Raw genomic sequence first — 18166 nt, 5'->3', positions numbered from 1 at the left:
AATATTGGCTGAGCATCAGTACTAGATCCAGGAAGGAAAGATCTTTTGGTGCTTCACCCTTTTAATCAGTTAGGGTATTTTTATTTTGTAAGATAAATTATTTATATCTGTTATACACAATAAAAATTGCAGCATTTTTATCAATAAAAAATTCAGTTTCCCGTGTAAAAGAAGTATCTTTCCTGAGATAACAGGGCTCTATTGGGACTGAATTCAACCCTGACATATGAAGCACACAGGCCGTGTTGCTCTCCCACAACCGCTTTCAAAGGGGGGTCTCTATTACAAATATGACCCTGCCTACCATTGGATACATCAACATGTGCTACTACCAATAATATCATTTTATAAGGGAGCCCCCTTAGGTCCTTATAATAATAATAGTGCCCCTCGGGGTCTTCTTATAATATTAACAGAAATCTATCAAGAGGATCAACCCCCTAAGCCATCTATATGGTCATGTAGGTCGAAGGAAGCAGAAAAGGAGCTGTTAAGATCTATGGGCAGGACATAGATCTCCCCAAGATTCTGCCTCCTGAGCTCATTTTCAATGAAACTGGGAGTTACCAGACAAGACATGTAGATCAGGAGAGCAGACTTTCCGTCATTACATGTCTCACACTGGTAACATAATCTCTGGAGGCAGATTCTCAGGGAGATCTATGTCCAGCCCATAGATCTTCACAGCTCATTTACATATTAAGAAAAAAGTGAATTTCTCTGTAATAACACATTGGATCTCATATATCAAGGAATCATTTTATTCCACTTTCTATTACCTGCATGTCCATATAGACAACTTAAAAGGGTTGATCATACTGGCAGGTTTCGCTTAATCGTGTGGCCCGAGCCTTCTTATAATGATGGTGTCCCTTACGGGCAGCCTTATAATAATAATAGCTGCCATCTGTGCCTTTCTTATTGTATTAAAATAATTGTGTCCTCCTGGGCTTCCTTAGAGTAATAATAATAGATGAGACCGCACCGTTTAGGTGAAGTGTCACCTGTCCTGCTCTGTCTTAACAGGCTCCATGCCCCTATATTAACCCCTTAATGACCGCCAATCCATCTTTTTACTGAACTGAGATATAGGAGAATATCCTCCCCATACAGGTGACAATCCAGCGGCTGTCGGCTGTACACTATAGCTGACAACTTGCTGCATCAGCCACGATCAGTGTTGTCACCGTCCATATCTGTTTAACCCCTTAGATGCTACTGTCAATAGTGACTACAACATATAAATGGTTAACAGAGTGTGGGCTCCCTCTTTATCCCCATCGGCACCCTGAGATCATGATTGTGTGGTCCTGATGTTTTCCACGGCAATTCATGACCAAATAGCGGCCGTAGAGTCTGCCGGCTACAGTGACCTGTTCAGAAGTCAGCGACATTTAGGTGGTAAAAATATACTTTTTCATTCCTGTCATGTCACTTTGCATTAATTCCTGAAAATCACCTGAAGGGTTAATAAAATACCTGACAGCAGTTTTCAATATGTCAGGGGGTGCAGTTTTTAAAATGGTATCACTTTTGGGGTTTTTCCAATATGTGGGACCCCCAATGTAACTTCAAACCTGGATAGGTCCCTAAATAAATACATTTTGTAAATTTCTGTGAAAACAAATGAAAAATTACTGCTACATTTTTAAACCTCCTAAAACGCTAAGGCTGTGTTCACACACAGCGTTTTTCTTCGCATTTTTTTTCCAAAGATTTACCAAAAAAGTCTGCTTAAAAGAAGCTTCCCATTCATTTTAATGCACTTTGCACTTTTTGTGCATATTGATGCATTTTTTACCGCCCAAACAAGGCTTTGCGGTAAAAAACGCAGCATGCTCATTAATTTCGCAGAAAATTCTGCATTTCTGGCTATTTTCTATGTGTCTGGGGACGCGCAGGAAAAAAACGCATAAAAACGCGCGGAAAAAAGCGTGCATTTTCTGGAAAGGAGTCCTGCTTTTATGCAGAAATTTTCTGCATACGTGTGCATATAGCCTAACAAAATAAAAGAACATTTTACAAATGGTGCTGATGTAAAGCGGACATGATGGAAATATCAGGTATTAATGTTTTTGTGTGGTATGACTATACGAGGGGCGATCCAAAAGTAATGATAATCGGTTATTTCTATTGCACACAGAAATTAAAATAAAATGTTTTCTTCTCTTAGGTACCCACTAGTCCAGGAAAAAAAATCACTTAAATAGGCCACGATTGCCGGGAGCTACATTCATTTGAATATGAACTGCCAAGGAGTGAACATCAAAATGGAAAAAAACGAGCTCAGAGCTGTCATCAAATACCTCTGCTTGAAAAAAATGTCTACCAAAGACATACACAGCGACTTGGTGGAAACATTGGGGGACTCTTCTCCTCCATATTCCACAGTTGCACGCTGGGCCAAGGAATTTAAGCTGGGAAGAACATCGACGGAAGATGAACATCGCGAAGGACGCCCATCCACGTCCCTCAATGAAGAAAACGTGAAAAAAGTTGAAGTTGTGTTGGCAGATCGAAGAATGACTATCAGGCATGTAGCTGAGGTCACAGGGATCTCATATGGCAGTATTCAAAGAATCCTTGCAAAAGAATTGCATATGAGAAAGGTCTCCGCGCGTTGGGTGCCAAAAATGTTAACCGACGAGCAAAAGAAGAAACGAGTTGACATTTCAATAGCAAATCTCGAAAAGTTCCAAGCAGACAAGGAGAATTTTTTGTCACATTTTTTGACCATGGATGAGACCTGGATCCACCACTTTGATCCCGAAACTAAACAAAAATCGATGACATGGAAACGAGCCGACGAACCGACGCCGAAGAAATTCAAAGTGTCAAGCTCAGCAGGGAAGGTTATGGCGTCCGTTTTTTGGGACGCTGAAGGAATTATTATGGTGGACTATTTGGAGAAGGGAGCCACTATTATGGGCTCCTACTACGCAGAACAAATAAGAAGATTGCGGGAGGCTATCAAGGAGAAAAGGCGCGGCAAACTGTGGGCTGGTGTGCTGTTTCACCAAGATAACGCACCGGCTCACAAAGCTGCAGTTGCCATGGCTACCATTCAAGAAGCGGGCTTTGAACTGGTGGAACACCCCCCCTATTCGCCAGATCTAGCCCCCAGTGACTTCTTTCTCTTTCCTCGGCTCAAGGAACACCTCTGGGGCAAGAAATTTGATGACAATAGCGACGTGATAACCGCTGTTGGGGAGTTTTTTGAGGGTCAAGATCAAGAATTTTTTTTCGAAGGGAATTCTAAGTTTAGAAAAGAGATGTACTAAATGTATAGACTTGTTAGGAGACTATGTAGAAAAATAAAAAATTTTTTTGACTATATTCATTGTGTTTATTATTGATTATCATTACTTTTGGATCGCCCCTCGTACGTGTGGAATTCCTGTGGATTTTATGCGTTTTTGCCGCATTTTTTTGCCGCGAAAACGCATAAAATAAGCAACCCATTGTATTCAATGGCATTCCGCACATGCTGTGCTAATGCTGTGCATTTTTTCGCGGCCGAATCGCATCGCAGAAGAAAAATACGCAGCATGCTCATTCTTTTTATGCAATCGCGGGAATTCCGTACATAGGAATGCATTGTTCCGCTTACTTTCCGCATGTGGCTATGCCCACCATGCGCAAAGTAAGCGGAAAATGTGCGGATAGTACCCAGGGTCTGGAGGAGAGGAGACTGTCCTCCAGGACCTGGGTACCATATCCCTGTAAAAAATAGAATTAAAATAAAAAATCGCGATATTCTCACCTTCCGGTGTCCTCAGCAGCGTCCTCGGGCCTCAGCGACGCTCCTAGCAGGTCCCGTTCCCAGCGATGCCTTGCGACAATGACCTGTGATGGCGTAGCGATCTCGCGAGATGCTACGTCATCTGGGGTCATTGTCGCAAGGCATCGCTGGGAACAGGACTCGCTGGGAGCATCGCTGAGGCCTGGGGACACTGCTGGGGCTCCAGAAGGTGAGAATATCACGATTTTTTATTTTTTTTAATTATTTTTAACATTAGATCTTTTTACTACTGATGCTGCATAGGCAGCATCAATAGTAAAAAGTTGGTCACACTCGTCAAACACCATGTTTGACGAGTGTGACCAACCTGTCAATCAGTTCTCCATGCGATGCTACAGATCGCTTGGAAAATGCTAGCATTCTGCAAGCTAATTACGCTTGCAAAACGCTAGTTTTTCACTGGAATTACGCATGCGGATTTCTCGTGTATTTTTGCAGGGATTTGCGGAATTGCCACGGAAATTTCCGAGGCAATTCCACACGTGTGCACATAGCCTCAAAGTTTCAAAATTGCTAATTTTTTAACATTTTTGTCAAATTTCTAATTTTTTTATAAATAAACACAAAACATATCGACCTAAATTTACCATTATCATAAATTATAATGTGCGATGAAAAAACAATATCAAAATCATTGGAATTTGTTGAAGCGTTCGAGAGTTATTACCACATAAAAGTTTGGCCCGGTCACAAAGGGGAGCCTCTTGTTAACTTCACCCTCCATGTATCTAGTGGTAGACCCCATATTAGAGGGAAGGTGCCACAATTTTTATTTTTGTTTTAATAATTACTGATATAATCAATTATTTTAATATAAAATTTAATGCACTACTTTAACATTTTTTTTTTTCAGTCATTTTTTCTTCAGCCTCTGGGGGCGGCCATTTTCATTTTCTAGTGTGTAAGTGCCTGAGCATGAAACTTACAAATACAGCAGCCTCTGTACATAGGAGACCGTGGTCAGTGTCCGACCACATCTGCTCTGCAGCTGCCTCCAGCTGTGACTTGGGCACACACCCTGGGCTATCTATGTCAGAGCTGTGGGAGGAGATAGGAGCCATCTTTCTGAAGCCCGCAGATATGGTTAGTCCTCCGTTACAGCCTCAGTGCTCTGTTCAAGCAGTCAGGGAGAGGAGGTGCTGGGATGTGGAGTTCTGGGATGAGGAGAGTATCGGAGGCGGTAAGCGGTGATTGCAGCCTGACAGTAGTAGTATAATAGCAGGCTGCTGATCACTGCTCCCCGCTGCTGTCACCGCAGTGTTCAGAGCACAGCAAGGTAATCATCATACTGCTGTGCTCTGAGCACTGACACAACTCTGCTGTGACGCTGTAATTCTCTGAAGGAAACATACTGCGATAGCAGAACGTGCATCTAATCTCATCATGAGTGGCATGCCCCACAGAGTATATCTAATCTCATCATGTGCAATACATCTCAGAACCATTTATCTAATCCCATCATGTGCAATACGCCCAAGAAACATGTATCTAATCTAGTGATGGGCGAGCACTAAAATGCTCGGGTGCTCCTTGTTCGGGTCGAGCAAATTGGAATATTTGGGTACTCGGACAGAACAACGCCCAATGTAAGTCTATGGGAGACCCAAGCATTTTTACCACGATCCCCCCGGGGTTCTTTTAGGCTGAAAATGATGGAAACACTCCTCAAATGATACGGGGACATCATGGGGATCGCTCCTGGAAGCATTCCTGAGTCCTAGTTCACAGCTTTAAACAATTTTTTCAGAGTTTCATGCCATTTTTACCAGTGCACCAAAAAACATACCAAAACAAAACCAAAACGGATTTTGCTTGGAAATTTAATTAACCCCAGACCAAAATATTCCTCCCTCACTTGGGCTATGTTCAGACGCAGCGCTTTTGAAGCATTTTTCAACTTTAACATTGCTTTCCAAGCAGTACTAATGCATTCACTGTGAAATGTCATTGTAACCTTTAACAACCCTAGCTGGCCATGTGTTGTGTGACACATAAGCAGACACATCTTGTTTCATTTCTGATGGAGGGACTGTTAAAGTCACAGAGCCTATTTTTACAGGGGCATCAGGCAGCATTAATCTGCTTAAATGGCCATTATTAAACAGTGGGTCTCTTAAACTGTTATAGCCTATGCAGTGAGTGGACGGGCTGCCAAGATTTACGACGCACCCCAATACCCCTTTCACGAGATGTCAAGGAGGGCTTCCTTAAAAAATGTTGCATTTACTGCAAGGCCTGCCCTGCTACCAAGTCATATGCACCTCAATAACCCCAATCCCCCCTTGGAATAAACATGGAGGAGGGCCTCTTAACAAAAAATGTTCCATTAAAATGGAGCTGGTCTCCTAGACTTGTAATGCCCATACACTAAGTGTGTTAGCTGGCAAACTTGTTCCCTTGTGGGGAACACCTCAACCTTTTCCATAACAAGTATTTTAAGCCCAGCAAAACCACCCACCCTTGTTCATGTGATGACTCCTGGAGTGGACCCTCTGGGCCGTGATACCAACCTACCCCGGGCGAGCTGACCTAGTGAGGACCTCCCCCTATACAGGGAGCGTCAGGGGCATGCCCAGGGGAGTAAAGTACCACGACTGCTGTAACCAACTGGCCGGCTCGAGGAGTCACGAGAGACGGTGTTAAGCAGGGTGAAGACGGGGGCACGCAGGGTACATGAAAACGTAAAGCGTGTACTTGGGGCACGCTGAGTACGGAAGTGCATAGAACGTGTATACGGGGGCACGCAGGGTACAGGATGGTGCAGAATGTGTACTGTGAAACACGCCAGGGTACAAGACAGAGCAGAGCGCGTGCTGGGAAGAACGTCTGGGTACAAGACAGAGCAGAGTGCTGCTGGGAAGCACGCCAGAGTACAAGGTAGTGGACCTGAGAACAACGAGCCACCATGCAGGCACCAAGAAGGTCTAGCAAGGAAGCAAAAGTGATAATCAGGTGCTGCCTACAGGATGATTAGACGGGAAGATATGTGATTTTGGTCAGTAAGGAGGTGATGTCAGGTACAGATAGGTAGATGTGCGTGTCATCGGCGTAGTGATGAGATTGCAAACTGTGCCATTACATCAGCTGTCCCAGGCTGAAGGTGTAGATGGAGAAGAGTAGGGGTCCTAGAACTGAGCCTTGGGGAACACCAAAAGACAGGTGTCGAGGTGAGGAGGTGGCGTGGGAGATGGAGACAATGAATGTCCCCCTAACAGTCTTGTTGGTTTTTAAAGACTCAGCCAATAACTCCAAAAAGGCCATTTGCACCACTGGCCATGCCCTCATCAGCAGGGGTAGCAAAACTACCTGCCTTACCACCACCAGCATGATCAGGCACATGGCAGCAAAGCACCCAACTTTGTTGGTTGAACACCAGACTCCATGAACAGTGTCTGCACTTGATACCACTGTTTCTTCAGCTGTTGTGCATGTAAGCCTGTCCATGGTGCATGGAAAGATGCCTCCTGCCCTGCATCTCTAGTTGCACACAAACTCAACTAGCGCCATTAACAAGCACGTCCATGTCCTTGTCCCAAGGCAGCGTTCAGTTGTCCATACCCCAGTCCTTGGAACGCAAGCGGAAATATGCAGACAACGCCACAGTACTAAATTCACACATTTCTCATCTGCTCACGCATGAAATGTTGCATTTTAGGCTCATGGGAGATGGAAGCTTTCCGCAACCCGATGGCGAAGACCGTGACTAGGTACTCGGTCCACACCCGCAACTCTTTCTCCTGGTATGCCATCACGACATTATGCAAGCAAGCACGTGTCCCGCAACATTACCCGGGCCCTCAACAATGCTGTTACAGGGAAAGCACACCTAACCACGGACACGTGGACAAGTCCTTGTGGACAGGGATGGTACATTTCGCTGACGGCACACTGGGTTAGCTTGGAAGAAGTAATCACTCAGTCGGACATTGGGAGACCATGTCACAGATGTATGGAGGAGACAGGTTTTGCAAGGCTTTGTATGTCATAGTTAGGTTTTTGAACTGTAGCCTATGGGCAATAAGAAGGCAGTGAAGGGCCTGGCAGAGAGGAGAGGCTGGGGAATAACGGAGGGACAGTTGGATTACTCTCGTAGCAGAGTTCAGGATAGATTTGAGTGTTGCAAAAGTGCTAGAGGGGAAGCCAGAGAGTAGAAGGTTGCAATAGTCAAGGCGGGAGATCATGAGGGTGTGCACAAACATTTTTGAAGTTTCTTAGAATGTACAAATCTAGGAAATGTTTAACAGTTGTAGTGGGCAGGAGGAGGCAAGGGCTTGGATATGTAGCTTGAAAGAGAGGGCAGAGTGGAGGATCACCCCAAGGCAACGAACATGCCGGACTATTTGTCCCGGTGTGCCGACCCGGCATTACACAGGCATGTGTCCCACAACATTACTCTCCACAATGCTATTACTTGTTAAGTCCACCTAACCACAAACACGTGCACAAGTGCTTGTGGTCAGGGATGATACATCTCACTGAGGGCACACTGGGTTAACATAGTGGAAGCCGGGACCCACACTGACCTTGGTATGGTGCACGTCCTCCCAACCCAGAGTATTGCGGGCCCTACGTCAATCTGGGTTGGCCCCACAGTCTACAGCCCTTGGACCTCCTCCTCCTCCTTTGCTTCCTCTTCAGCCTCCATCTCCCAAAGTAGCACTTCAGTAACAAGCTTGAAGAACTGCAGCACTGCCTCATCAAAGCGGCAACAGGCTGCGGTGAAGCTAATATGCTTATGTGACAAACAACACAATGATGAAGAGTTGTGGACAGCTATGAAAGAGCTGGCAGATCTGTGGCTGACACCGCTGAACCAACAGGCATGGTTGTGTGTGACAATGGCTGGAACTTGGTGGCTGGTCTGTGGTGAGGTAAGCTCACACACATGCCATGCCTCTCTCATGCACTTAACCTCATTGTTCATCCGCCCTTGCCGTGTTTCAGCAGTGCTTGCAGCTTCTGGCTCACCGACTGGTGTGTGATGTCCCCAGGCATTGGAACTCAACACTGTAGATGTTGAAAAGGATTTGTGAGCAGAAGAGGGCAGTTGGTGACTAGACTACCAGCATCAAAAAGAAGTGACTCATGAGAACTCAGAAAATCGGGAAGTTCAGGTAGCAGATGCCATATGAGCAGTGAAGCCAGAGAACCCTCGCCCTGCCAATGGTGAATCTGTCATACCCGTGGTGAGACTAAGAGTCAGTAGGAGAATACTACCTAGTTTAACTACACCAGTAGTGAGCACTAGACAACCAGTAAGACCCCCAGTCACACCAGTGTTGTGCAGATCTACCCGTACTACACAAGGTATACCACCCATCAGATATCGTATATAGCTAAGTTTATGTGAATGTTGAAATTGTGTATATATGTAACTGTTTTCAAGTTTGTGCCTACAGGTAATCTGTAAGAGTTTCCTTTGAATTTGCCAGTTTTGTTTTATGGCCATTGTACCACAGGACTTGTGTGGTCACCAATTTGTATATAGTTCACCATTTGCCCAGGAATGGACCATGGACATTGATGCTTGGACTTGTCATCATAGGACTGTTTTGGAGCTTGTGGTTTTTGTACATTTTTCATTTTTCAAAATCTTGTAACCTTCATACTGTTTACATGTTTTATATGTTATTCATATGTTTTTCATCAGCCCAGGAGTGCTGACTTGCACTAGGGGGGAATGTGGCGCCCCCAGGAGTATGGTCGCCACAATGGCATTGCCTTCCTCCAGGGAGGGTGATGTCATGCTTGGAAGCAATGAAGGGTCTCTCTAACAGTTAACCATGTCATGCAACATAGTTCCCACTCCAGGCCAGCAGAAGGAGCTCTGAACCAGAATTGGGGGAGGAGTGCTCTCTGAGGGCCAGGAGGGGAGATAGTTAGTGTGAGGAGGGCCACATGTGTAGACATGTGGAGAGAAGCTGGAGGTTGAGCTGAGAAAAGAGCTCCCTCCCAGTGAGAGCGCATGATCTGGAGCCTGGTCTCCACGGTTGTATGGATACTGAAGGTCCTGCAGCAGAAACCAGAGGAATAGGAAGCTGTAAATGCTCTATTCCCAACTAAGACTCGGAGGAACAACAGCAACGGGTGAGCCAAGAGAGAAAGAGGGCTACAGCTGTCTGCCATATGAGGTAGTTCTAAGAGAAGATAAGAAGGAGGAACTTCAGTGTAACAAAGTACTGCATGTACCTCAAGCCAGCGCTAGGAAGGAGACTACACAACCCATCTGATAGAGAGATTCCTGAGTTGCTTCCAGGCTAGCCTGCTCCTGTGCCATCTGTAATCAGGACCCTGGACTGCGTTTGCCAAGTAAAGGTAAAGAAACTGCACATTGTTGTGTCCTTGCCTCCTTCCTGCAACATCATCAGCACTGCTACATCTCTGTGCCAAACACTGCACCCTCTTCCTAAACATTCCGCTACACTTCCCTGGGACCAACAGCCCTACCTGTGGAGGGCTACAACATCATTGCTGCACTACACCATCTGTCCCAGAGGATCTGTCTGCAGCTTCGGCTTAACACCTCCCTTGCCGAACACCACAGGTGGCGTCACAAATCACTTATAAACTTTATTCCCAACTCAACACCTTTTACATGGGCGCCCAGGGCCATGGACTGGGTCACCGCTGCTGTGACAACCCCCTCTGAGAGACCGGCCCGGTACCGAGTACCCCACAGCTCTGGGAGGGTGACCCATTTGCAACTTGTGGTGGAGTCAATCCATCATTTTTTCTTTGTTCCTGTACTCTGTGTATAATTACAATTCATCTATATAATATTTATTGTATTATAAATAAACTGATTTTTCATTAATTTTTTGGTAATATGCTCTTGTGATTTGGTGCTTTAATTTAGCTACCAGATGGTGGATTTCCAGCTCAAAAAGGTAGCACATCAGTCACAAGCTGGAATCACTGCAGCAGTGCCTAATCAAAGCGGGAACTGTTATGAATGGGTCACCGAGGAGGATAGCAGGACCAGGCTAAGACACCTGGAAACCAGAGAGGTTGGTAACTAAGCGGATTGCAGACCCCTGATCCTATCCACACAACTAGCAGTAGCCGTGTAGCGTACCTACGATGCCCTAGACCAGTGGTCCCCAACCTTTTTTGCACCAGGGACCGGTTTCAAGCAAGACCATTCTTCCATGGCCCGGCAGGGCGGGGATGGAGGTGTGGCAGGGGCGGGGCTTTGGTCATAAGGGGGCGGGGCTATGGACACGGTTGTAGTGTAGCAGTGCATACTTATAATTAAATAACATTTATAATGTGACTCAACTCACCATAGGTTTTGAATGAGTGCTCCATCACCCCCTTCTCCCCATCATTGCCTTCACCCCATCACTCCCCTCTCCCCATCATTGCCTTCACCCCATCATTGCCTTCACCCCATCACTCCCTTCTCCCCATCATTGCCTTCACCCCATCACTCCCTTCTCCCAATCATTGCCTTCACCCCATCACTGCCGTCTCCCCATCATTGCCTTCACCCCATCACTCCCTTCTCCCCATCATTGCCTTCAGCCCATCACTCCCCTCTCCCCATCACTCCCCTCTCCCCATCATTGCCTTCACCCCATCACTCCCTTCTCCCCATCACTCCCCTCTCCCCATCATTACCTTCACCCCATCACTCCCTTCTTTCCATCACTGCCGTCTCCCCATCATTGCCTTCACCCCATCACTCCCTTCTCCCCATCATTGCCTTCAGCCCATCACTCCCCTCTCCCCATCATTGCCTTCACCCCATCACTCCCCTCTCCCCATCATTGCCTTCACCCCATCACTCCCTTCTCCCCATCACTCCCCTCTCCCCATAATTACCTTCACCCCATCACTCCCCTCTCCCCATCATTGCCTTCACCCCATCACTGCTGTCTCTCCATCACTCCCCTCATGGCCTTCTCCTCATGTCCCCATCTCCTCCAGGGCCAGGCTACACAAACACAGACCAACACACACATACATACACACACACACACACATATTATACGTACACACACACACACCACCTCTGTCCTCTCAACTGCCCGCCGCCCGCACTTCCTCGCTCTGACACAGCAGCGGCCGCGCTCTCCTCTCTGTGTCAGTCAGAGACAGGAAGCGCGGGCGGCGGGCAGGAAGCTGGACGGGTCCTTGCAGCTCCGCTCCTGCTATTCCCTCTTGCAGGCAGCGGAGCTGCTTGAATCGCTCCCTGCCGCCGCTACACACGCCGCCCCAGCCCCCGCTACGCCACTGACCGCCCCTGACTCCCCTTGTGTCCGCGGACCGGCAAGGGCACTGCAGCGGCCCGGTGCTGGGCCGCGGACCGGCGGTTGGGGACCCCTGCCCTAGACTCCTCGGCACAGCCGGAGAGCTAACTCAGCCTAAAGCAAGAAAGGTGAAATCTAAACTGCCCCGGAGCAGCCCCCAAACATATATTGTCTGTGAGACAAGATGAAAACACAAACGCAGGCAGGAAAATAGACTGAGCAAATGATGGGGCCCAGACTGACTAGACAGGACAGGAAAGGAAAGACACTGTCTGCAATCACACAAAAAACCCTGAAAAATCCAACACGTCTGATGCTCAAAAAAAACCACTGAAGTCACACGACTTCGCCCCCACTATATCAGCACTCTGATATATACTGAAAGCAAAGCAAAAAGAGACCAATATAACAGGGGACAGAGAAAACTGACACAAGCAGTAACATATGGGCGGTGATCCAGCACAGCCCCAGCAGAAGCAAGCTGACCCGCACAAAGCAGAGATAGACAAAACCAGATCAAATGCAAAAGATTAGCAAATGAACCACTTAGCTGAACCATGCAGGAGCAGAGCAGGAGGCATTAGACCTCAGAAGGCACAGGAAGAAAATCACCAGCAGGGATTGAAGGAAGTCAGCTGTCTTAAATACTCCAGTCAGAAACCCCAGATCTCCAGTCATCATTATCAGGTGGCAAGCCTCTGTCAGTCTGACCAGCTCCACTACCTCCAGTAACCACCAGAGGGAGCCAAGAACGAGAACTTGTAACACCTCTGTCAATCTGATCAGCTCCACTACCCTCAGTAACCACCAGAGGGAGCCCAGAAAGAGAATTCACAACAGGGAACAGGCTGTGCTGAAGCTAGTATGGTTCTGTGGAAAACGCCACAATGCTGAAGAGTTGTGGACAGCTATGAAACAGCAGGCATATCGGTGGATGAGACCGGTGAACCCACAGTCAGGCATGTTTGTGTGTGACAATGGGTGTAACCTGGTGGCTGCTCTTTGGCGAGCTCACACACGTGCCATGTCTGGCTCTTGCGTTTAACCAAATTGGTCAATGTTTTTTGAAAAGCAACACAGAGCTGATAAATCTGCTGATAAAAATACAATGCTCTCAATACCCATTTTAGAAAGTCAACTACAGCTTCACCGCCCTTGCCGTGATTCAGCAGCGCTTGCTGCTTCTGGTTCACCGACTGGGGTGTGATGCCCCCTGGCCTTGGAACTCTACACTGCAGATGTAGAAAAGGATTTCTGAGCATAAGAGAGCAGTTGGTGACTAATCTAGTATCCAGCATCAACAAGGTTGTCGGTATTCAGTTCTGTCTTCACACATAACATCTGAGGTGTGGACATGGATGTCTGACGTGTACCATCCTCCAAAACATTGAGAAATCCACCAAGAGGGTGAACATCAATGACAACATAACTAACGTCTCCATCCAGCTTATCTGTGTTGTAATTTGATTATTGAAAGTTATTATAGAACGAAAACATATTTACAGTTTAACAGTTTCAAACACAAGAGTCCTGAATAACAATGATAACAATAATCCAATAATGAAACCCAAATAAAACTACCCTGCTCATGACAGCTCACAATCTACACTAAGTAACGACAATAATAATTGAAGCAAAAAAAAATCCTGCGTGTGACAACTTACAATCTACACTAACAACGATAACAATAGTTTAAACCAAACAAAACAATCCTGCTCGTGACAACTTACAATAAAATGCGGTGGGGGAGCGAAAGACTACAGGGGTGTATTTGCAAGAAGGTATTTGCAATGATGTTTGTACTATGATCTTACTGAAGGTCGTTGTAAGTGTTGTAGGCATGAGGACAAGGAGGAGGAGGACAGCATGGTCCGTCGTCCTATTAGTGAGGAGATGGAAGTGTTGCCTGTTAGCAGTCTGGGACGCATTTGGCTGACTTTATGACGCGCTGCATTTCCCGTGACCCTTGCATTATAAACATTTTCGGTGACACTCATTACTGGTTGGTGATGTGGCGCCCCAAGGAGTATGGTCGCCACAGTGGCATTGCCTTCCTCCTTGGGAGGGTGATGTCATGCTTGGAAACAATGAAGGGTCTCTCTATCAGTAAAATACAACACACAGAACAGTTCCCACTCTAGGCCAGCAGAGGGAGCTCTGAACCAAACTGGGGGAGGAGCTGCTCTCTGGGGGCCGGGAAGGGGAAGTTAAGGCAGTTCTGTGAGGAGGGCAAAGAATGTGGATGTGGAGAAGAGGAGCTGGAGGATTGAGGGGAATTCAGGCCCACTTCTGGCTTCAAGCGTATGTTTCGGAGTCCGGTATCCGAAGTTGTATGGATGCTGATGGTCCTGCAGCAGAAACCGGAGGAACAGAAGGCTGTAAATGCTCTGTTCCCAACTAAGACACAGCAGTAACGTGTGTGAGCCAGAAGAGATAGAAGGCTACGGCTGCCTGCCATACGAGGGGCGTTCTAAAGAGAGCAAGCAAGGGGGATTTCAGTGTAACTCAGTACTGCAAGTACCTCAGATAAGCGCTAGAAAGGAGACTACACAACCCATCTGCATAGAGAGATTCCTAAGTTGCTTCCAGGCTAATCAACTCCTGTTCCATCTGTGATCGGACCCTGGACTGCACTGACAAAGCACAGTAAAGGTAAAGGAAACTGCACCCTGTTGTGTCATTGCCTTCTTCCTGCAACCCCTTCAGCACTGTTACATCTCTGTGCCTAGCACTGCACCCTCTCCCTCTACACCTATTACTACTGCCCTGGGACTACAGCTCCACCTGTGGGGAGCTCCAACATCATTGCCGCACCACACTATCTGTACTAGAGAAGCAACCCTGCAGTGCTGGTCAAACTGACCAGAAACCTCAGGTGGCGTCACGAATCATCTCAATAACTTTATCCCCATCACTCTACCCCTTTTACATTGACTGCCTGAGGCCACGGACCGGGTCACTGCCACTGTGACATCTCCCATTGAAATCAACGGGCCCGGCACCGAGTACCCTACTGCCTCCGGGGTGGGTCAGTGACACTACTAGACACACGCTACAAGGATAACTTTAAATCTCTTCTTCCAGAGGCAGAGAGGTGTACAAAAATGTTGCTGTACCAGAGGGCCCTTGTAGCGGAATGACTGCAAAAATTTCCCATGTGAGAATGCTAGCAGCAGACGTCTGAGTTTGTTGTACAACCAAGGAGTCCAAGCGAGAAAGACAGAAGTACATTCCAGCTCAGACAGGGGAACAATGGCAAAGTACTGGGACAGTTTTCTCAGACCCTCTCATCGTGTCGGCACAGAGGCAAGGGGTGCTGGCACAAGAAGTGCAATGTTTGGGTAGATGCTGAGGGAGTACCTTGCAGATCGTACAAAAGTCTGCCGGGATTCCTCTGTGCCTTTTAATTATTGGGTATCCAAGCTGGACATGTGGCATGAACGTGCTCTCTACGCCTTGGAGGTCCTGGCCTGCCCTACTGCTAGCATTCTGTCGGAGGGGGTTTTTTAGTGCCTGGTGGAATTACAACAGATAAGCGCATCCTCCTGTCAACTGACAATGCTGACAGGATGACTTTTATAAAAATGAACAAGGCCTGGATTGGGACAGACTACTGTACACCACCGAATGAAAGCAGCGAAACATAACCTTAAATACATTGTCTTTTTTGTGGAGAAGTATTCTGATGCACCTCTTCACAACCACATATGGGTATCAGCTTTCTGATTTGGTTTGTTTGGTGTTATACTCGTCCTTATCCTCATCCTCATCATCCACAACCAGTAGAACACATGGGTGAACGTATTCCGTGATGCAAAAGTCACTAAATTTTTGTGCAAGGGTGTTTTTATGATGCCCGTAACAAATTTGAAACCACAACAAATGTTACTCCCCCTGGGGGGAACTGTCATACAAATGAGATGTACGTATATTCTTCCCATTTATTCTTATATTTTCCAGTTTTACTATCTGTGGATCATCCTCCTAGGACCTAGTGTATAGCTCTCCAAAAGAAAAATATTTAAACACTATTATATCATATTTTAATTTATATCCCTGTCTCTGAGCTGTTGCTAGGGACATACATATCTTGTTGGACACATTATGGCTTCACATCTATGAACCTGTGTTTGGCTATACCTTTGGAGTCTTTTTTTTTAATTTATTTGTTTGATTTCAGTACGCTTTATCAATTTGTCTCCTCTTTCTCCGCCACTATATTACCAGGGTTAACGTGTTCTGTGCTGCTACAGGCAGTCCAATTTTTGACAAGGGTGTCTATGATGCTCATAGTATATTTTTAAAAAATGTACCCCCCATGGGGAAATGTTTATCAGCCCAGGCACTGCGTGTATATAACAAGAGTGACAGACTGGCCCAAAAAGGGAATTTAGGCCTAAAACGCCTCAATTTTTGGCACACGGATGTATGAGGCGTGTCAGAGATAGACCCCACTCTAAAATGTGGCCTGTTTTTTAAAAGAATGCAACATAGTGCTGTATATACGTACAGTTTCACCCAGATAAAATAAAAAAAAGCGCTGTAAACTGGCAAAACTTTGACCACACCAGATATGAGCTGCCATGGAGATACCACTATGACAAATATGTGTGTTTTTTCGGGGGTGGGCGTTTTGGCCTAACTAGTGCTGTATGTAAGTACAGTTTCACCCAGGAAAAAGAAAGAAAAGCACAGTAAACTGGCCAAACTTTGAGCACACACAGATACGAGCCGCCACAGAGATACCACTACAATGAATGCGTGACCTTTTTTTTTTAAAGGGCTAAATACTGCTGTATTTAAACAAAAGTGACAGCCAGCCCCCAAAAAATAAAACAGCCGTAAACTGGCCAAAGTTTGAGCACGCACAGATATGAGCTGGAACGGAGGTACCACACCAAAAAATGTGTGGCCTGTATTCCAATTGCACCTGGGGCTAGCTATATACACCTAATATATCCCACAGATAGCAGCAGCAGCACCAGAACACAGGAAGGGAATTGACCCTCTTGATGTATGCAATGCTCTATATACACACATACAGTGCCTGCAGGCCTTGCACTGATGTGTGTAGAGCGACGTACACTCCCCTGACTGCTTAACACTGGAACCTATATACTTTGGAAATAGTCCTTAGAAGGACTGTTGGTTTAGCTGGATGTGAGTATTTAGGACGGTAGACCCCACACTGACTAAGAAATGCCCAATTCTGACCATATCAAGGCAGCCACTCTCCCTACACTCAATCCGGAGCTGAATGCGCCGAGCAGGGCGGCGTCCGGTCCCTTATACCCCTGATGATGCTGTGCGGTCAGCCAATCATTGCACAACCACAAGAAAGATGGCTGCGGTGTTTCATGGCCTGGCAGACAATCCCTACACCGTGATTGGATCTCTAAAGTCCGCCAAAATTGCTGGGTGGAGACCCGGGTTCCCGACGAGTAATCCCGGAAGTGCTCGCTGCTCGCCGAGTACACCGAGCACAGTGATACTCGGGCGAGTACTGAGTAGTGGCGAGCACGTGCGCTCATCACTAATCTAATCCCATCATGTGCAATACGCCCCAAAGCCGTATATCTGATCCCAGCATGCCCAATACGCCCCAGAGCCATGTATCTAATCTTGTTATGTGCAATACGTACCAGAACCGTGTATCTAATCCCATTATGTGCAATACGTACCAGAATCGTGTATCTAATCCCATCATTTGTAATACGCCCCAAAGCTGAGTATCTAATCCCATCATGAGCAATACATCCCAGAACTCTTTAGCTAATCCCATCATGCTCAATATGCCCCAGAGCCATGTATCTAATCCCATCATGTGCTATATGCCCCATTGACATGTATCTAATCCCATTTTGTGCTATATGCCGCAGAGCTGGGTATCTAATCCCATCACACCCTATAAACTCCAAAACCAGGAATCTGATCCCATCATGAGCAATGCGCCCCAGAACCATGTATCTAATCCCATCATATGCAATATGCCCCAGAGCCATGCATCTAATCCCATTAAGTATGATATGCCCCAGAGTTGTATATCTAATCCCATCATGCATGATACACCCCAGAGCCGTGTATCTAATCCCATTAAGCATGATATGCTCAA

This window comes from Dendrobates tinctorius, unplaced genomic scaffold (assembly GCF_039654945.1).
Source record: "Dendrobates tinctorius isolate UK_male_01 unplaced genomic scaffold, ASM3965494v1 ptg000021l, whole genome shotgun sequence".
Classification (NCBI taxonomy): Eukaryota; Metazoa; Chordata; class Amphibia; order Anura; family Dendrobatidae; genus Dendrobates; species Dendrobates tinctorius.
This window is presented reverse-complemented; position numbering follows the sequence as displayed.